At 56.3% G+C, this 21,339-nt stretch overlaps 1 protein-coding gene across 1 annotated transcript in view; it reads right to left on the bottom strand.

Annotated features, from left to right (window-relative positions):
- The window catches only part of NKX6-3 (NK6 homeobox 3), a 322,554-nt gene that overhangs the window by 33,078 nt on the left and 268,137 nt on the right, over positions 1–21,339 (bottom strand). The gene's annotated exons all lie outside the window — the stretch shown is intronic.

Genomic DNA, 21,339 nt, shown 5'->3' with positions numbered 1-21,339 from the left:
GCATGGCAGAGCAGGGACGTGCGGATCCATCCCAGGAAAGGGCTGGCATGAACCAGCCTGGTCCTTGCTGTGGGGCTGCCTGCACTGCTCCAGGAGAGCTTTCATCCCCTGAGGGAAGGCAGGGGGTCCCACGGACCCCACAGCTCTCACGGGATGTATCCAGCCAGGCTCGCTAGACTGCTCCTAATGGGATCATCTCTGGCTAATGCACAGGGCACTCTGAGACAGGCATCATCCCTGTGCTTACCAGCTCATTAAATAGGAAAAGGGAAATGAAGAATGAGGAGTGGAGTTTGTGGGGAGGAAGGAGCCCGGGGAGGGGGGGATGCTGTGCTCTGTCTGCAGGAGCTGCTGCAGTGGGAGCAGCAGCCCCAGCAGTAACACAAACCTGGGCTGTTTTCACTCCCGTAAGTGAAACGAATGCATTATTTACAGGACATGAGTAAAGCATCCAGGGAAGCACTCCAGAGCAGCTCTCTCCTTAAATACAGGAAATGATTTGAAAACACTTAAAGTCTGTGGGTTCACAGATTTGAGGACCAGAAACACCATGAGGCCATTGTGCCTCAGCCTGGATGATGGGTCTCCTGCAGCCCCCCACAACACCCAGAGATGGAGTTACTGCTCCCGCTCCCTCTCCCTCCTCCCCCATCATCCTCTCTCTCACAAGCATGTGCTGGTCCCCAGGCAACCCCCGAGTGCTCCTGGCTGCAGGCTCTGGCTGTGCCATCTATTCTGTGGTGTGATTGAAGAGCTCTCCAGTGCCCAGCATTTGCTGCCCATGGAGGCACTTACTCACTTCAATCAGGGAGGCACTTCAGCTCCTTTTGATTAGCTGAGCACAGCACAGCTGAGGAGCCCAGGCTCATCAGGCTGCAGGCAGCACCCTGTGGAGATGCAGCACCCCGTGGACATTCTTCCCGATGCTCCTGGAGATGCTCCTCAGCACCCCAGGGAGATGCCCTGGCCCAGTGATGCTGCTCCCACTCCCACTGCCCAGAGAGGGGATGTGGTTGGCTGCTGAAGAGGCCCTTGTCTGTGCTGCAGCTCCCTGGCACAGGCAGGGAGGGATTTCTCAGCTCCCTGGCTTGGCTGGATGTGCCTCTGAGACCTCTCAGCCCCAGGACACTGCAGAGCAGCCAGGCCTGCTTCTGTGAGCCAAACCCTGCAGATAACAGACCAGTTGCTGGGCAGAGAATAGGCTGAAGGGTGCAATTACAGCACAGATATTGCACCTTAGAGCTGCCATGGTGTTGGCTCCCAAAATTTGTGTGCTCATAGAACCCCTGCCCCAGGAGCTGCCTCCCCGGCCCCCAGTAATCTGCTCCAGCAGACTTTGTGGGGGCACTGTAGGGCTGGGGGCAGCCAGCAGCCACAGATTTCTCTAAATAAAAAAGTAGTAAAAAGCAGGAAGGGTTTAAACCCTCCCCTCGGAACAAGCACAGGCCTCTGGGTGCCGCCGAGGCATGTTACCGATAAATCAGGGTGATTAGTGGGTTTCTAAAGCCAGGGAGCATCGATCCAGGCGGGAGCACTCAGCCAGCACTCCAGGCAGCCAACCTGCCGAGCAGCCTAATGGACACGGATGTATTTGCAGGAGCATCCGATGAGATTGTTGCTGTGGGGTTTTTGCTTTTCCAGGATTATGAAATCAATTGCCCTGACCTGGTGTCCTCATCCCAGGGTCCTGCACTGTCTGCTCTGGGCCCACAGGGCTCCGTCCCAACAGTGCTGTGGAAGATGATGTTGGGAATATGATGCAGAAACGGAAAATTTTGATAAACCTCCTCCTGCCTGTTCTGCCCATGTGATGAGAGTCTTTACCCCATTCCCACTGGAAACACCAGTGGGCCTGTTGTGGGGGGGACAGACCGTCATCCCTCCTCAGCACCACCTTGGGAACCACGAGTGAACTCTGCCAAAGCTGGGATTGATGCTCGGACCCTTTGGGGAGCACAGAGCACATTATCTCCTTTCCTGAGGCCTAATTAGGCTCTGGAACCAAAAGTGTATTTCCTCTCACTCCATGGAGCTGTGAGAAGTCAAAAAATAAGCTTTTTGGCTACAGTGACTGGATAACGAATGACCACATCCCTGAGCTGTGGTGGCAGAGCCTTGGTAATGGAGCTTTTAAAAAAGGTTTTCATCCCAACTCTGTTCAGGCATCTAAATAAGATGGAGGATTCCCAACAGGATCCAGGCTGCTGCTGTTTGGAGTTGGAAGGGAACAGGGAAATTCTCTGGAGCTCTGGATGGGAACGGCTGTGTGCTAATGGTGCACTGGAAACCTGAGCCCACACGACCAGGAATTTGCTGGCAATGGCATAAAACAAAGGCTCTGTCCTGGGAAGTCAAAATGCCGGCAGAATTGTGGAGATGCATACTTCGCCTTGTCTTCAAGAGAGACACTCCGCAGCGACCGGCCCAGCGGTTTATGCAAAGGCCATGCAAATTAGGCTGATAAATATGTAGTAGGATGGAAAGGCGACAAAAGGTGGCCGAGTGACTCCGGCACATGACCCGGGGGGCCCGTCCGGAGGCACCGTGTCACGCAGCCTCGGCTCCGCAGGAGCCTCCCCGCTCCGGAGGGGACGGGAGCACCCGCGGGGCGGCTCGAGCTCGGGTGCCCCTGCTCCCACCAGCCCTGCCCGAACTCCTTGGGTTTGCTGCAGGTGAACCGCTCTGCCCAGAGCCCCCTCCCGAGCTCCGCCTGCGCAGCAGAATGCCTGTGAAACGCAGCGGGGGCGGAGGAAAAAATCCCAAACAACTGGATGCTGCCAGAGGATGCAGCAGCCGGCTCAGAGCAGAAATGCCTCCCCGGCATGGAGAGGCCAACTGCTGCCACCAGCCAGGGACTTCTTGGCTGCACAGGTCCGCGGGGAGCATCACTGGGCAGCGACGGAGCCGTCAGGAGAAGCGCTGTGCCAGCTGAGCCCAGCACTGCCCGGCTGCCTCCTCTGTGCTTTCCAGTAATCTGTTAAAATAACTGGAATAAATCAATAACTGCATGCTTGATCTCCCCCTCCTGCCAAGGAGCCCTTTGGACGGGCTGAGGGAGGAAGGGCCGTGGGGAAGGGCTGAGGGGCTGCGGGAGCTCCTGGCAGAGCGCTGCCGGGTGCCCCTGCCCCTGGCAAGCCCCATCGCCCGCAGGGCTGGTGCAGCCGCTGCAGCGCTGCCTGCCTTCCTGCCCTCACCCAAGTGGGGAAGGGGCTTTTGTTCCGTTTGCCCGGCCTCATTTCAGCGGCTTTGTTTTTCTGGCGAAGCCAGAGTTCACGATTTCTGCTGAATTCAGCTGCCGGGTAACAGCGTGTGTTTGCATAAGTTATCGCCGCGCAGCTTCGCACCCGGAGGGCTCAGGAAGACTTCAGCTCAAAGCAGCCCCTGTTCCTACACATGCCAGAGAAAACACGGCTCCCTCGTCCGAGACGGATGGTGTTAGCAGGTTTTGCTGCTCATAAATCAGAATTTCCATAGAAATCACGCATCTGGAGCGTGGCCTCTTTTCCCGTGGGCCAGCAGTGGGGTGGGGAGGTCTCGAGCCCCCCTGAATGCAGTGGGTGTTGGTGCAGGGGTGGCACCACGGCCCCATCCCAGCACGGGGCCTCAGGGCTCTCTGGTGATGCCGTAGCTTCCCAGCCACCCTGTGGATGCTGCAGACAAGGTTTGCTCATGGTTCAGGGGACGAGGCCCCAGCAGCAACCTGCGTCCTGGGGAGGAACCCAGATTTTCTCCTCGCTCTCCAGTCGCCCTCCTCTCGCTCAGGCATTTGTTTAAAAGCGCGTGGCCCGGGAGCAGCTCTCAGGCAGCTCCTCTCCCTCCCGCACCGGTGTCGTTTTCCCTGCGATGCTTCTTCCCCATAATTCACGGCTGGATCCCGGGTTTTGACACTCCGATCACTCCAGATAGGAATTCGCCAGCATTATTATGCAGATGAGCTTATGAAAGCCTCGGAGTGCTTCTTGTCTGTGCAGCCAGGGGGGTTAAAACAAAGCGGTGTTTATTCCTCGGGTGTGGGAGGAATGCCAAGTGGCATTGAAGGATTGAACATCGTCTGCCCAGGACCAGAGATGGGGCTGCCGCCACCCCCAGCCTGCTGCAAGGGGAAACAGCCTTTTTCCTGCTCTTTTTCCTTGGAAAACGGCATTTCAGCCCTCTGAGTTTGGTTGTTCTTATGTGAGTTTGAGGCAATGGGGAGGGGGTTGACTTGCAGCACAGCCGGCCCTGGCCCCCACCCCAGGCAGGGAGAGGGGGGCAGGATGGGTTTAGTCTGCATGGCTCTGTGGGACAAGGATGGGGATGGAGGTGAGCATGCCTGCTTTCTCCTCACCGCTGTGTCCCTGACTGCGTGTCCGTGGAACACCTCGAGAGCTGATAAATGAAGGAGATCTCGGCTTGCTGCGGGCGTGGGAGCTGCGGCAGCCCCGGGAGCGGGAGCAGCGATGGCAGATCCCGCCTGAAGATGGATAGGACGGCCGGGCACTCCGTCCAGGAAAGATGGGAGAAGTGAAAGATGTGTTAAATGGCAATAACCCCTCGATGAAGTATTTCTCCACATCAGGCAGCAGTAAATGATGGCGGCTGTGCCCAGCCTTGATTGTTTCACGTCTGCTTGCAGCCTCCATTAGGAATCATCCATGCTCTCTAATCTTGCTCCCCTGCCTATATATTACCTGTGGGGTCGATGTTCTACACAAATGCCTTCTAATGAAATTATAAGCAGAAGAAAATCACGTTTTAATAGAAATCCTATTGGGTAACATGCCCTGCCAGAATCGCATTACAGGGCAGATTCGGGGGGCGGGGAGAGACTCTTTTATCATGTTGGGTTGGAAAAAACAAACAGCTGTGGTTGAGGGGACATGCATTTCCTCTAGTCCACAGCAAAGTGCTTGGAGCAGTAACAAAGCTACTCCAGCTTTTGAGGGCACAGCATCCCTGTCGAGACCATCCCACCACCGGAGCATCCTGCCAGGATGATGCCAGTACCTCTGCCAGGATGGTCCTGGGCTGGGCCGGTGAAATTCCACTTTCGAGGGTTTTTGCTCTGTGCAGACTCTAGATCATTTTCACGGAAAGTTTTGCTGTGACACCATGTTCGCCTGAGCCAACCTGGATCTATTTTCCAATTTTCCATCAAAAAATTGGGATGTTTTTCAAGTAGAAGAAGGCCTACTTCCAAGGAATATGGGCTAGGCCTTGGCCTGTTTTCCAAGAAAAAGTGGATTTTTACTCGAAAAACATGCCAAAAAATTGTTTTCTCAAGACTTTTTCCTCTGCATAAAAATTGCAGTTTCATTGAAATTGGAGGAAGAAGGGAATGAAAATCCCCATCCAAGGCTCTTTGAAAGAGGAGCTGCAGCGTGGGGGTTCACCCTGCCACAGCCACAGCCACCCCTCGCTGCTCCGGAGCAGGGGTGCTTTTGCCGGGCTGTGGAGCATGGGAACGGACAAGGAGCAGCCCAGACCCTGGGACTCCGAATTTTCCTCAGCTCTGAAGCGGCGCTGGTGGGCACGGCTGAGCACATCCTGCCCCTGCACCGGCACCTCCAGCCCGCGCCGCTGGCAGTGTCGATAATTGGATCCATTTCTGCTCCAACAGGGACTTTCTCAGCCCCTGTAATCGAATCACCCTCGAGGTGCAGGAGACGTCACGGCCGTTGCCATGGTCCTGGGCAGGGGTGGAGGCCGGGAGAGGAGCAGAGGGGCAGGAGGGGACAGCGAGCATGGGCAGGGAGCTGCGTCCCAGCAGAGCCAGCAATGGAGTGTTGACTGCAGTGGAAAGTGACCGGATGGGAATGCACAGTGCAGAGCAGGAGGCAAAGGGGGAGAGCAGGAGGATTCACTGTATTTGCACAAAAAGCTTGTATTTTGTAGGAATTTTTAATGTTTTTTACAGAGTAGTGTCAGAGATAAAGCCAGTGTTCCTTGTCCACAAGCACGGAGCACAGCACCTCCTCCTCTCAGGGCATTCTGGGCTGCATCAGACCCCATCACCATGCCATCCTTCCCTGCCCAGTGTCCCCTTCCTCAGAGGATTCTCAAGGGGCTGTCAGAAGAACTGTGGAACAATAACTTGGGAGGCACATCCTGCTGCACAGTGGGCACCAGCTTCTGGATGGATTTTTATGGCAGATCTTCTGCAGCTCCAAGATCACTTGACTTCTCTCCGAGGGTCTGGCCAGGCCACAGTGAGGTATGCCTTTGGTGAGGCTGGTCTTGCTCCTTGCAGCCATTGCAACAGAGTAGGAATGGGAATGGAAGTCCCACTGGCAGCTGCTCTGTGTGTGCCCACACGGCAGTGGCTCAGCCATGGGAGCAGTGGCCCTGTACAGGAGACACCCAAAGCTTTGCCAGGCTGAGAGGAGCAGCTGAAGCAGAAGGACTTGTCTGGCAGCCGGGGATGTGCTCAGCTGTGTCCAGTGTGCTGTTAGGAACAGGCTGCAGAAGGAGCTTGGCACAGGGCAGCTGCTCCGAATTACAGTGAGAACTACTGATAACAGCAACCACCTTCCCCTTCACTGCTGATCCCCCAGAGAGGCAAAGCCATGCCCAGCCCCATCCTTTGCAGTAATATTGGATCAGTGGGACAAGGAAAAGCTGCCCCAGTCTGATCCTGGTGCTCCTCCAAGCAACCCGTGTCCCTGTCAATTTAAGAAGAAAGATGTTTCTTCATTTGCTTTTGTAGCGAGCGCGGGACTCCAGGACGGTTTGGATGGATGAGAGATCTCTGAAGTCAGGTCTTAGAAGATGTGGTTTATTAAAAGGGGGAAAGGCCCTGCTTGGAGTTGCCAGGCGCAACTCGTGGCAGGCCCAGGGAGAGAGGGAGAGGGAGCGAGGGTTCCAGGTGACGGTCCCAGGGGAAGGTCCAAGAGAGCGTCTGGTCCCTCGGGCACACCTTATCAGGGGGCTTCAAGGTGGGCTGGAGCAGGACTTGGGCCAATGGGGTCACAGATATCTGATGCTTCAGGGGAGGGTCACAGGTGTGGGATGAACCATACATTGGGGGTGAGACAGAGCATTCCATTTGACCTTTGGACCTATCTGCAGGTAAAGGGCATTGTTTAATCAGAAGGGGGATTGCTTTCAACCTGGCTATACTGTTGTTTTCTAGTTATTCAGTAGTCAAGGTTTGTTATTTCAAATCTAGTTCTCATCTCAATGTCTGTATTTTCCAAATCTTTTGCCAGGCAATCATATTTATAAGGTTTTCCTATTTCATCTTCCCCAACAGCTTTGGTTCTTCTGAGAAGCCCAGAAGAAGCTGGAGCAGCTCCGTCGGGGCCAAGAGCTCCCCTACAATGCAGCAGCTGAAAGGGATTGAGGCCACAGCAGTGGTTCCATTTTGCCAGTGAGGAATTTGATGTGGGAAGGGCTTGGAGCGAGGCAAGGGGCTCCTGTGTTAATGGGAACCTTCATCTGAGCTTCCTCCCTGGCACCTCGGCCTGCAAACAACTCACATCAGAAGTGAAATTACTGCCTTGCACCTGCTAGACCTTCAGTTTAGCGGGATAACCCTTGCCAGGAAGTTTGGGAAGCCTGGCAGACGTGCCCCTTGCTGTGGCTGCTGCGTGACCTCCTCCACGCCCGGAGCCCATTGGCAGCGCAGGTGACGTGACTTCCTCCCGTTCACAGGTGAGGGTGGTGCCTGAGCACCCTGGGCTCTGCAAACTGGAAAAGCAGTGGCCAAGGGGTGCAGGGTGTTCAGCAGAGGGTGGCTCCCTGGACAGCAGGGACCCAGCCCCATGGGACAGGTGAGGACAGGGATGGGGCAGCATGGATCTGACCCCAGCGGGGACCAACCACTGCGGGGAGCACGTGCATGGGCAGGGATGTCCCCCAGCTCTGCTGCCCCTTCATGAGAGACGTGGGGAGCGAGAGGCCAAGGCGAGAGAGCTGTGACTCCCCCGGGCAGAGGAGCCCTGCCCCAGTGCTGCCTGTGTGTGGCCTTTACGGCCCGTGACCAATGGACCCGCTCAGCCCGTGCCGGCACCGGCAGCCGGGGGCTTTCATCCCAGGCAGGAATGCCAATTAAACTTTGACTTTCTCGGTGTCGCTTACCCAAGAGCTCAACTCTAACCCTTTGCCTTTCATATCGAAAATCGAGCCGTGGCACGCCTGTTAACATCTGCACAGATGTTTGGGGAGGGAGAGGAGGGATCCAGCCCTGGAGCGACCTTGCCGGTGCCACTCCTCTCCTCAGCCCCACCAATGTTTGCAGGTCGTGGCTGAGCACCGAGGTGCAGGCGGGAGCTGCAGCAGCTGACACGGGGTGTCACACACCCTCCCATCACTTTTGGGTTGAACTGCTCTGCCCAGCGCTCGCATTATCTTAATGTGAGCCCCCCTCAGCAGCGCTGCAGCTCTGCTGAGCGAGGTGATGCTTATCAGAGTGCATTGCTGCGCTTCCACAGAGGAGGAGGAATTTCCAGGGATGCCTACGTCCCTGTGGAATTCTGGCTTGGCCTTGTGCATCTCTAGGCTGAAGGGTGCCAGGCCAAAGAAGGGCTGCCATGGGGACTCTCGTGGAATTCCTACATCCTCACACCTCTCATGCCTTTATATCTCGAATCCTAACAGAGCAGATGTTGTGTGCATGACCACAGGCAGAAACTCCCTGGCTGGATTTGCAGCCTCAGTTCAATTAACCACCTGAGCCCCATTCTCTCTGCTGGCAGCAGCCTCTCACTTTAATTAATCATCTCACTGTGCCTGCAGGGAGGACACGCTGGCTGCTGTGCCCGGCTGCAGCAGAGCCCTGCCTGTCCTTATGGCCAGCGTGAGGGCAGGGCCCTGCTGCTCCCCACGCTGGGCAGGCACTGGGCAGCAAAGGATCAGGGTGCCAAGGGGACCCTGCTGCCCCTGTCCTGGCCCCAGCCCCACACCTGCTGGCTGTGGAGCTTTCCACAGCCAAGAATGCTTTCAGGGAAAAAGCAAGGAGGAGGAGATGTGAGAGGAAGGCTGGGTGCTGTGTGGGGAAGGGACTGGTGGCCGTGGCTTGCCTGGGTCACTCACACGTGTGCCACTGACTGCAGCTTCCCTCTCAGAAGGGAGGGAACAAAAGAGCAGCAAGTGCTGTCCAGCCTGAGGGGCTGCAGACCCCAGCCATGGCCTCACCTGCTGCCCTGCTAAAGAGTCCTTGGCATGCCAGTGGCAATTATTTCGGCCATAAAATCGAAATTCAGTTCCTTTATTGACCTGGTCTGTAACTGGATCCAGCGTGCAAACAGTACAGAGCCTGTTTCCACAGACCTCGTTTTCCTTGAGCCTTTCCAAGCTACCCTTGCTCTTCCTGGGAGTCCCTTGGGTTCCTGCAGCCAGGAAGCCTCCCCTGGGCGCTGGGGCAGCTCGGAGTGGTGCCTCCCAGCCCATCCAAGCACTTGGCCTGCAGTGGGTCAGGGATGCCTCAGCCTTTGAGCAGAGCTCCAGGTCTAAGGACAGGCAAGTGGTGCTGGCCAGGTTTGCAGGTGGCTTTCTGGGTCAGATCTTGTGCCAGGCCTTCCAAAAATAGATCCTCTATTTTAATCCATTCATTATTTCTTCATGGCTTGCACAAAGCCCTCGTTGCTCCTAGGTGCCACGTCTATTTAACTTCTCCTCCCAAACCTTCCTGCTCCAGACCAGCACCCCCAGCAGCTGGATGTTCCATCCCTGCTGCAGACAGTGCTGGGGGCTCTCAGGAACTGGGCTGGGACCTTGTGATGGACTCTCACTGGTCCAGAGCCTGCCAGGGTAGCAGCACTGGATGCTATTTAGATGCCTCTGTGCCCGAGCTGGGCATTTTGAGGAGGTTCCTGCCTCTTTTTTTTTCTCCTGCAGTTGCAGGATGGTACCCAGAGATGCTTTGGGAAATGGATGAGGTGAGAGTGGGATGAGAAGGAGCTCACTGCTGCCAGGAGTGTGGCGTGCAATGGTTATCCCCTTCTGCAGAGGAAAACACACTTGCTGCTGCCTGCACTGGGAGGAGGCAGGAGCAGAGGTGCCCTCGAGTAATTCCCTTCCTCCCCAGCAGCTGCCAGCAGGGGCTTACAGCTCTTCTCAAGGTTTTATTAGTGCCTGGTACAGACCCAGGCCTCCCGCCTCTGCCCAGTTGTCAGGTTGCTCATAAACCAGAATGATTTTGGAATAACTAATGCTGAAACTATTCCATATCATAAAGGAACAAGGGCTCCTTCCCTGCCAGAAATGCTCTGCAGTGATGGTGCTCCTGAGCCCTGGTGAGCTACAGAAATCACAGAACATTTAATTAAACAGAGAAGCACCTCCTTCCCGGGCACCAGGGGGGTGGCACCGAGGAAACCAATGTGGTACAGGGTTTGCTGGAGTGACAGGGTGTTTACGAACACGTGCTGGGCTCGCGGAGATGCCTGGCCACAGTAGGGGGATCACAGAATCCTGAAATGATTTGGGATGGACTTTGAAGCCCATCCAGTGCCCCCCATGCCTGCCATGAGCAGGGACACCTCCCACTGTCCCAGGTTTTCCAAGCCCTGTGCAACCTGGCCCTGAAAACTTCCAGAGATGAGGCAGCCACAGCTTCTCTGGACATCTGTGGTACTGAAATGGGCTCTGAGATCTCCCTGCAGCCTTCTCTTCCCCAGGCTGAAAAAGCCCAGCTCTCCAAAACAGAGAGCCGAGTCCCTCGGGAGCTTCCCCAGCCAGCACCCCTCCTGCTCTGGCACGGAGCTGGGCTGGCAGCCCACCCAGGGCTCAGCCCCGTCCCCCGGCCCAATGACACGCTGCTGCCGGGCGTTGCCCTTCCTGGGAGGGGCTCGGGACCGGGCAGGACCCAGCTCGTGGCAGGATGCTGGTCCTCTGCTCGTCTGCCGGGCTGAGGGCGGGAGGCGGCTGCTGGGGCGAGGGATCGGGTTCTCCTCTCTGTGGTGCAGTATCTCCTTGAAGCGTGACAGCCACGATTGCTTCCAGATGTTCGCCTCCTCGCCTCCAGCCTGCTGGGGGGGATGTGGTGAGCTCCACGATGGAAACCCAAACGCAGAGCAGATGTACCGTGTCAGCCTCGGCGAGGCGCGCATCTGGCCGCGGTGCGCGGGCACCGGTGCTCCTCCAGCGCAGCCGAGCCGGGCTCGGGGCGCTTCCCGCAGGATCCTCCGCAGGTACCAGCGGGAGCCAGGCTGGGGGCTGCCAGGAAGCGTTTTGGGAGGCTGTGCAGCAGCTGCCCCGGGTCTGCAAGCCCTCCTTAGTGCCACTGAGACTGGGACCTTGAGCTGTGCTGTGGGGCAGGGCACGGCCGGTGCCGCGGGTCCTCCCCTGCCCAGCCCCGCTGCCACACCGGGGATGTGGGAAGGACTCGTGATGGCACTGGTGATGTCAGGATGGACTGGGATTGGTGACAGCATAGGATAAATTGGGACGGAGGCGGGAGCTCTGCCTGCAGAGGCTCTTGGCAGGCAGCAGAGGTTAGGGAAGAGCAGTGGGGAGCCTGAGGACACGCTCGGCTCTCGCCCGGGGAGAATTTTCAGAGGTGGGAGATGCCAGGACCTTGGGTCTCAGCTCTGAAGTGGCACCACGCTGCCCACCCAAGGCTTTGCCTTGCCCCGAGGAGCTGCAGGAACATCCATCTGAGAGGGAGCCCAGCAGCAGTCCTGGGGGCCTCCCCTGCAGCCTGCACAGCCCATCCTCTCCAGCCAGTGCTGGGACACCTTGGAACTCTGCTTTTACCTTGGATCTCGCTTCCCCCCTCACACCCAGCACTCATAACAGCTATCCTCATGTTTCCCCTTCACAGAGGACTCGGGAGAAGCAATTAATCTCAGTAACAGGCTTTGAAGAGCAGAAGTGCTGCCTAAGCACTATGCTGTCTCCTTTTGATGGGGTTAGCTGTGCTGGAATATGAGAGAAGACATTTGGAGTAAATTAATAAAGCGTTTAATGACATCCAAAAGTTAGGGGGATGGAGCATTTGAAAGGGGTTTATGGCTTTATGGGCAATGGAGAGCAATGCAAAGGGCGTGTTTTCTACATCAACCCTGTTCTTTGGGCTCCCTGAACATAATAAAGCCTTTCTTTGTGTTTTTTACCAGGGTGGGTCTGTCACCCCACTCAGGCCACGCTCCCACATCCCAGTGGCTGGTGCTCCCCTGGCAGTGCTGCTGGTCCAGGACATGGATGTGTGGTCGTGTTCTGGCGCTCCAGAACGGGAGGATTTGTGTGAATGCACTGGCTGGCACTGCTGATCCTCCCGCTGCCGATGCCAGCTTTGCAAGAGCCGTGGTGGGAAGGTCAGGGCACTGCAGGACAGTCATTTAAATCTCAGTTTCCCTACAGCTGATGACGAAGGATCATTAAAATGCAGCAGGTGCCATGGCCTGCTTTGCTCTGAGCTCTCCCTGCTCCAAGAGCACTGCAGAGATAATGCGTTTTCCTGGCGGTGTATTTATGAGAGTCGAGATATGAGCACTTGGCCAAGCTCCCGGAGTGAGCGTCTGATGCCGCACACCCCGTAGATGGTGTTTTTCATGTTGTTTTTATATTTTTAGCCTGATTAATACCCTTGTGGTGGCTGGAGCATGGAGACTGCTTTAAGTTTTGCCAGCAGGTTCTGAAGCCAACGTGATTTACACAGCAGCTGGTGGAGCAGGAGACACTGATGCAGCAAAGTGTTCTTCACCCACTTCCTCAGCACCTTCCCGATGGGTTGTCCCTGCCTGTCAGCTGGGATCAGCTGGCCAGGGCATCTCCGGGGATGGGATGCTTTCCCTATAGCAAATTTCATGTCACAGCCTTTCCAAAAAATGCCATTTGCTGATAATCCCCAAGGGTCCCAAAGCAGGGCCTGGGGCTGCGTGGGGAGATGGTTCTTCCCTGCAGATTTGCTTGGGAAAGCAAAGGAGGGAGCAGCCAGTGTGCCCTCCCTCTGCTCAGTGCCAGCAGCTCTGTAGGAGTACCTGGGAGAGTCCAACACCCAACCTGGCAGGGAGAAAAACCCCCAGGGTGCACCCTGGCTCTGGGGCTCCTCCAGAGGTGCTCCAGATGTTAATTTGACAATAATTAGCTGTTAATTAGCAATCAGGTCCCTCCAGGCTATAAAAGCTCTTAGTGACTGTAACAGCCGGCCGAAGGCTCTGAGAGCTGGGCTGGGGCTTTGGGCATTCATTTCCACAGGCAGAGCCTTGCACGGTGCCCAGAGCCCTGTGACACTGAGCTGCTGGCACCATGCTCTGCAGAGCTGCCAGTGGGACACAGGTGAGGATGAGGCACTTCCAGAGACAGATGCACCTTGCAGGTATCAGATAAAGCGTGGTGGTGCAGCAAAAACATGTTAGATCCTTAAAGCCAGGCTGGAACACATAAAAGGCACGTGTACATCTATATAAACATACAGGTATGTGCTTGCACAAGGATACAGCCATCTCTCAGAGAGTCCTGTCCTCGTTTTCCCAGCAAACACATCTGCCTTTGCTTGGGCTGGATCGCTGTTCCATGTTCCACGTCACCGCTGCCCTGGTTTTGGCAGCACATCCTTCCCACCTCCCAGCCTGGCCCTGGTTCTTGTGCTGCTCTGAGAGGCTTCCTTGGCCTCTGGGACCCTGCACTGTCCCTGTGGTGCCTCTTCCTGGTCTGATGGGCTCTGCTGGCTTAATCCAAAGGGAGATCTGGGATGGGATACCTGCAGGGCTGGAGCAGACCCCACTGGAACCTTCTCTCAGGCTTCAGCACATGTAGGGCACTGGTTGGAGAACAGGGACAGAACAGTGCAGCCAGAACACACCATCCTGCCCTTTCCATGGGGCTGATGCACTGCCCAACAGATCGGCAGTTATTCCTTAATTCCAAGCTGTAACTATGCAATCAAACTCTCCAGTGCAATAATTCCAAACCCCTTCTTGATTCCTGTATTAAATAAAGTACATTTACAGAGTATATGAATTCCAGATTCAGCCCAGGACTCCAGGGATGCATATTCCTCTCCTGGAACTTGTATATCCGGCCCGAGGATGAAAACCCCCCGAAGCCCTGAGCATAACAAGCATTTCTTGTATTTCTCCTGTCTCCGTCACATCGGGCATGTAGCGAACGCTCGGGCTGATAAACAGCATCTGGTTGGAGTCAGGTAAGGACCTCTCTGGGGATTTGGTTCGTGGTCAGCTGCCAACCTTTCTCTCCCTCCTTAATGTGCTTTTGCAGATGGATGAGAACTGCAGCCAGTCAAGGCTGTGGTTTCAGATAACGCTGGGGAAGGGGAGGGGGGAGAAGGTCGGGCTCAGGCTCGGTTCTCTCCTGCTGCCACGGCTCTTGCTTAATGCACGGCACATGCACCATGGAGCCCCCTCCCCTCCTCGCAGGGGGCTGAAAGGGACCTCCACTGGATGAGCTGAGCGTGTCAAAGACCCTGGAGCCCACTTCCCCTTCTGCAGCAGGTCCAGGAGGAAGGTGCCAGGCTCCTCTCCGTGCTTGCCTTGCTGGTGCTTTCAAGGAAGAGAGGAGTGATGGTCCACTTGTTTTTTTTTGGAAACCTGGAAGTTCTGCAGGCACCTCCTGGGATGCCTTGGAGCCGCTGCCAGGTTCTGGAGAACTATCTGAATCCGTGTTTCTTACACAACTTTTTTTTCTGCAGGAGGCGGAGGAAATACTTGTACAAAAATGGAAACGCACCCCTTCTGCCAAGCTATTAATTCTGCTTCCTATGGAAACCGAGGGGACCCTGCCTTTGTGCTCTGATTCTGCTCTGAACTTCCAAGTTTATTTTTATGCCCAGATTTGGGAAAGCACTGAGGGCTGAGGGTGGTGTTACGTGTGAGCTGAGGTCTCTCCCTGCATGAGGCTGTATCCCAAACACCTAACGGCACCCACAGGCACGTGCTCCAGCAAACGCCCCCGCCCTGGGCTTGTTCCTTACTATGAGACTTTCTTTTTTTGTCCTTGCCAAGTTATCGTCTGCTTTAATTAATTTTGCACAGTGAGCCTGGGAGCTGCTGGTGGTTTTGAGCCTCTGGAATAGTCAGGGAAGCAATTTAATCAGCATGAGTGAGCCAAAGTTACTTAAGCGATTTGTAATAAGTTCCAGGCTCTTCCACACCAAAGGGGTTTCAGCCGAGGACAGAAACTTCCTGAGCCTGTTCTGCAGGAAGGGCTCTTCTCTGCATCTGACCAACACTTGTGAGGGGATGTGGAGCAGCCCTGAATGAGAATTCATAGAATCACAGGGTGTTTGGGGCTGGAAATGACCTTTAAAGTTCATTTAGTCCAATCCCCTGCCATGGGCAGGGACATCTTCAGCTCCAGCAGGGTGCTCAGAGCCCAGTATATGTACAAAAGGCCTCAGGACTGTCAAAAAGTTATGAGTGGAATTTCACCTCCAACCACAACTATAAAATATTGGTGAGCCTTAGTCTGAATTTGTCAGCTGTACACTGACCAAGCCAATGGTGGCTCTGTTTTTTCAGAAAACATAAAATCCAAGAAATTCCCCAGTGACTAAGCAGGCACCGTAAATCGGTTGCTATTGTAAAGCTGTGGGTAACATTTCCTCAGCTTTGAACAGATCAAATATACAAGAGGAGAGTGGAAAAAAGACAGCTAGTGAGGAATGAACACAAAAGGCTGTGCTTTTAATTAATGCTGCTGTTTTCTTTGCCATTTCCAAGGAAACTCACTGCTGATACCGCAACTAGATTTAATATTGTGACTTGTATGACAAGATGGTGGACTTTAGGGTGTCTGAATTCTTATCATCCCCTTGGACAGGATAAGAGGAAGAAAGGGTTCAGCAGGTGTTGCTGTGGGTTTTGCACCCCCAGGGATGGGGCTGGCTTTGGGTGCAGGGGGTGCTGCTCCCCCTCTGCAGCCCACGAGCGCAGAGCAGACACAGCAGGTTCTCATTTGTGCCCGGCTTGGCTTTCCTCTCCTCTGCCACGTGCCCTGCAGCGAGGGAGGGCCAGGGGGGTGTATGGCAGCGAGGGGACCCTCGTTCCTCCCACAGCCGCAGCAGCTTTTGGCTTCGGGTATTTAGGTACTTGACATCTGTGATGAAGACACTGTTCTCTGCTTGCTGGGAATTTCATGTGGGTGTGAATATCTCTGTGTGCTTGTTTTTGCAGTCTGGCAGTGCAGTGCCCTGGCTCTGCTGGTGTTGGCCTGAGGATGATCCTGTGCCCGATCGCCACCTCGCCTCAGAGGCAGGAACCCCTGCGTTGCATCTGTGGCCGCTCCCGCGAGCCTTGGTGCCCCATGAGGCCAGCCCAGCTCCTCGGAGGATGTGCCAGGTGGGCTGAGGGCGTCCCACATGTGCTGCGCTGCGTTGTGGCTGCGACATCCGGCACAGGGAAACCGCCGCGGGAGCAGATGCTGCTCCTGGGGGGCTCATCACCCTCTCCTGCTCCTGGGGAAGCTGCTCCTCACAGGGGGCTGAAGGGATGGGATCCAGCTCATCCTCGGGGCTCTTGGCAGGGGCTGCAAGGCTTTGGATGCCTTTGTCCAGGAAAGCAGTGTAGTGCCACAGGCAGTGCCACAGGCAGCGGTGCGGAGCAGGTGCCGGGGGCTGGCAGACCTGGGAGAAGTGGTGGGGAGAGCTCCCGCCCGTGGGACTGGGAAACTGGCATGAAGAGGATCCCAACTGCTGGTTCTGGGCCCCCAGCTCCTGCACTCGGGGATGCCCTGACAAGCACCTGGTCCTGGTGCCCAGCCGGGCTGATGTTCCCTGCCCACCCACAGCCACATTCCCACTTTGCAGGGGAGGCTGGAAGGGAGTGTAAATTAAACCCACACAAAAATCAACTTAATTACTGGGGAATAAAGATCCCATTATTCTCTTTGCCCTGGAGCAAGAAAAAGAAATTTCCCTCATTTCCTTCCTAAATTCAGATGAAAGTTTATGGGGAAGTGTACCTGGCACGGGAGCAAGGGCAACAGGAGCTGGTGGTGCGTGGTCCCGGCGGGCTCTCGGTGGCTGGCGGCACAGAGCCTGGCTCCAGTGCCCTGGCAGCATGATGTGACTCACCTGCACACCTCAGGAGGAGGAAGATGTTCCCAGGACAAAGCTCCTTTGGCTCCCGGGGCTTCTGTGATGATTCTCTCCTCAAGGATCTCATTGTGCTGGCGCCTGTCTGACAATCTGCATCACGTTTGCACCAGCCTGGAGCCTGGGCAGGAGAAGGTCCCGCTCCAGCTCCCGAAAATGCAGCCTTGTTCCATGGGAATGGATCTGTCCCCACCAGCCAGGCAGCTCCGGAGCTCCCTGGGACCTGACTTTGCAGTGCTGGTTTTTCCATGGAAGTGGAAGCTCCCAGTCTAAGCCAGTCCAGCCTGCCCCCCTCGATCACCAAGCCCTGGAACAGGCACACACCTGGGTTGACAATAACCATCAACAGGGCAAAACTGCTGCTTTTGGGAGGAAAACAGCTGAAAATGCATTTTTCTGGCAGCTTGACAGTTGTGTCTTAAACAAGACATTTTAAACTTACACTGTGAGCCAAAAAAAGTTGTAATTTGAATATACAGCATGGCACATTCCTCCAAAATTGATCATAAAGTTCTGCTAAAACACAGGCACGGCCTGAGTAAAATAAATATTTTTGCTTCCAGAGAAGTGAAAGGTCTGGCCAGCGACTCAATTTATAATATTTTTAGCAGGTGATTCATCGAAGAGGGAAAAAAAATACCCAGGGCAGCTGAATTCAGCAATGGCTCTTTGTCTCAGCAGGGCCAACGAGCCCAGGCGCGTCGGTAGCTGCTGTGGTGAAGCTCCTTGGCTGGGGCCCCGGCTCTTTTCTGGGGTCTCTGAGCCCTCCAGGACCCACTCCCTTCAGCAAAGCTGCAGGATCTGTGGCTGCAGCTCCTCCAGGTGCTCCTGGCTGCTTTGGGGATGGGGTTGTCACCTCAGAGAGCGCTGGGGCTGTGCCTCAGTCCTGCTGTGGCACGGCTGAGGGTCCCCAGTCCTGCAGGCCCGGGTCACTTCTCCCGTCCAGAGCGGGAATGGGACGGGCAAGGACAGAGGGCCCTTTGAGGTTTTGTTTGCCCAGAGCAGCTTCATGAGCTGTGGGTTTGGATGGGGTTTCTTGACTGAGCTCCACTTGCTGCATTGCTGAGGTCTGAGGATGGAAAACAAACCCTTTGGCCTTTCCTGTTTCCAGCTCCTACAGTAGATTCTTTTCTTTTCCTCCCCACAGGTACTGGCTCTTCCCAGGCACAGGAACCGGGGGATAGTACAAGCAAAAAAGGAATTTCTCTGTGTCCCCAAGGCTGTGTTCTTCATTTTATGCACACACTCGTCAGTCCACGAAGCCCTGGGGGGGCTGCACAGCCCCAGGACTGGTCACTGTGACTCTGAAGCCCAGGAGTGAGGTGCAGGCATGGCTCTGGTCCTGTGACCCTGGCCAGGGATGCCAGCAGTCACCCAGAGCCCTCCCTGCTCTCCTGGGTGAGGCTGGGTTGATGCAGCAGAACCGTGGCTCCACAGGGCGTTTGTGGAGCTGGAGGGCACTGGGTGGTGCCTTGGACCCCTCCAGTGCTCGTGGCCAAATAAAAAGAGTGATCTTTAGAAGAGCTGCTGGTGATGCACGAGACACCTGCTCCCGGCTATAAAAATGGATTAGCTGCATTGCATCTGGAGCCCATCCAGGCAGCAGCGCCTTCCCCAGCATCCCATTTGGCACGCAGAGCCCACCGCCTGAAAGAGCAGGAAAGACGAGCGAGGGGACAAGCTGCAGAGTTAAAAGGAGGGTCTGGAGGCTGTGATCCTCTCTTGGTGGAGAATGAGAGAGATGGGAGCAGCCCCAGACGCAGCGCTGTTACCAAGGCTGGGTCTTGCCCCCAGAGCCCCTTGCTGAGCCTTCCCATTGTTCTTTGTGCTGGAGCCTGGTCCCAGCGTGCTCCCAGCTGGCCGGGCTCTCCGCCGGGATGCAAACTCCAGAGCAGCAGATACTAACTCATTGTATTCCAAGTGCTGGAAGGACTCCACGGTCCAACACAAACTGAGTGGTGAGATATTCAATCGGAGGAAACCCTCCTCGTTAACAGAGCATCCCAGGCACGCCACGTCGGAGGTGCTGCCTTAGCCCTACCCTGGGAACCTGTACCCAAGCCCAGGGAATTCCATGGGGGCCTGCAGGGACATCTGCAGGACCTGCTGCTGCTGCTGCTGGTGTGGCCCTGCTGTCCCCCAGAGCCCGCTGGGGTGAGGAGGGTCCCGCTGGCTGAGTGCCAGGGCAGCAGCTGGGCACAGCCTTGGCGGCAGTGCTCCACTCTCCCATGACAGAGCAGCAGTGAGCAGCCACTTCTCCTCAGCAGCGCTCAGGAATATCCCAAAACAATGGCTGCATGCATTTCCTTCATTCACCTGGAAAATCTTATTCCCCTGCTAGACATCTGCCATAATGCAGTCCTGCCTGGATTGTCAACCTCACGTGGAGTTTTACGACGCTCTGAATACCAATTATTTCAGGTCTTCCTGCAGCAATCTCTGCCCCAAAGGATGCAATAAGGGAATTTGAGCTAAGCTGAGACCACGTCTGGGTGATTGCTACAGGTCTGGTTTTATCATAAGCTTTTTGGTCAGTGTGCCACTTGGTCCCCACTGACACATTCTGCAATCCCTTCACGCAAGGCCAGGTGCCTGGGACCAGCTCCTGGAAAACAACTGTCAAGGTCAGGGCTGCCACCAGCAGTTTAGGTTTCTGACTGATTTGCAGCGCTTGGGGAAGCTCCTAGAGCTGCAGCACGGTCCTGCCACCCGCCTCATCAAAGGTGGGATGTTGGGATGTGCAGGGTTTGGAGCAACCTGCTGACCAGCTGGGGAAGGCACGAGGATGAGGGCAGAAAGGAGGCTGGAGAGCTGCAGGAAGCCATATTTCCCTGGGTGGGAACCCGAGAGGGACTCCTGCACCTCTCTGGGCAGCCTGGGCCGTGCCTGCTCCTCTACGACCCTCACCTGGAGCCAAACACCAGCAGCACCCCCGGGAAGGGCAGGAAAACAAAGCGGGGACGGGAAATGAACGTGGCCCGAGGCTGAGCTCGCTGACCGCGCTGTGGCCAGGGTGATGCAACCAGGGTCAATTAAGCTGCTACCACACAGCCTCACAGGGCACATTAAGTGCCAATTTTCTGCACTGCTGAAGAGGTAAAGAATGAAAATGAGAGCCAACAGGAAGTTTCAGCTGAAAGGAAAGAGCCACTTGGGAGATGGGAGCTGAAGGCTACACTCGGGCCAGCAATGAGACAAGCAGGCAAGCGCCACTGCTACAGCAACCTCCGAGGCTGCAGCAGCTGGGAACACTGTCCTGCCCCAAAGCCTGGGGAGAGCACGGCTCCTGGGGCGCTGGCATGGGCTGCGCACGGGGCTGGCAGCACGCAGAGCCAAGCCGGGCCGAGTGTGGGTGCTGGGACAGGTGGGACACAACAGCCACCCCAGCAAGGTGGATCCTCTGCCTCCTGCCGGGGCATCGGCCCTCTGCCCTTCTGGTGAGAGGAAGAGACGGCTGGACGGGAAGGGCGAGCAGACAGAGAGCAACCCGGGAAAGGCAGAAGTAATGGGGGCTTCCTGGGCTGCCACTCCCCTCCCTGCTTGTCCACGGAAGGTGCAGCAGTGTCCTTTCCAATCACTGCCCTGCTTTTTGCGGGAGGTGGGAGTGAGGAGGGCAGGTCCATTCCCCTGCACGGATGTCGTGGGTCCTGGGTGTTTGGGAAGGGAATTCCGGGCAAACAAAGGGCACGGCCCCGGGTCTGGCCGAGCACTGCGGGAACCGACGGCACATTTTTGTTTGCGAGGGGAAGTTCCCCGTCTGAGCGGAGTTTTCTCTTCTCTTTGGACAGCAACACCCTGCTGACGCTTCCCGAGGACGAAATGGCTGCGCGGAGGCCGTGGCTCATTCCCGCTCCTTGCGCTCCCTCTGCAGGAGCGGGGCGGGAGGGGGTCCCTCTGCCGGGGGTCCGGAGGGGCCGGGGCCGGGGGTCGCTGCCAGCCCACGCTCGCAGCCCGCACCAGGCTGGCACTTCTGGCACGAACCCTTCGGGGTGAGGCCGGGGGGATTTAACTGAATGGCTTGAGCCGATTTCCGTGTGCGTGTCGCGCGCTGAGTCCTGCCCGGAGGGACGCTCGGGGACCAGGCTGAAGTTTGGGCTTAGGCAGACTGGGGGGTGATGGCCTCAGAGCTCCGGGGAAAGGGCCGGGGGGGACGTGCCCCAAGGGGGAGCGGGAGCTGAAAGGGGACGAGAAGCTGCGGCGTGTGGAGATGCTCACCAGAGCAATACCGCAGAGCCCCTCGCTGGGGTGGGGCCCAGAACAAAACCTTCGGACCCTCACAGCTCCTCTGCTCCAAAATGTGTCCCCAGATAAACCTCCTGCTATCCCCACTGCCCCGGGGCCGCTACCCCGTGCTCCGGGCACTG

Source organism: Anomalospiza imberbis, chromosome 28 (genome assembly GCF_031753505.1).
Source record: "Anomalospiza imberbis isolate Cuckoo-Finch-1a 21T00152 chromosome 28, ASM3175350v1, whole genome shotgun sequence".
NCBI classification, from domain to species: domain Eukaryota; kingdom Metazoa; phylum Chordata; class Aves; order Passeriformes; family Viduidae; genus Anomalospiza; species Anomalospiza imberbis.
Note: the sequence above shows the minus strand (reverse complement) of the source record. Positions and strands in the feature narration are given on the sequence as shown.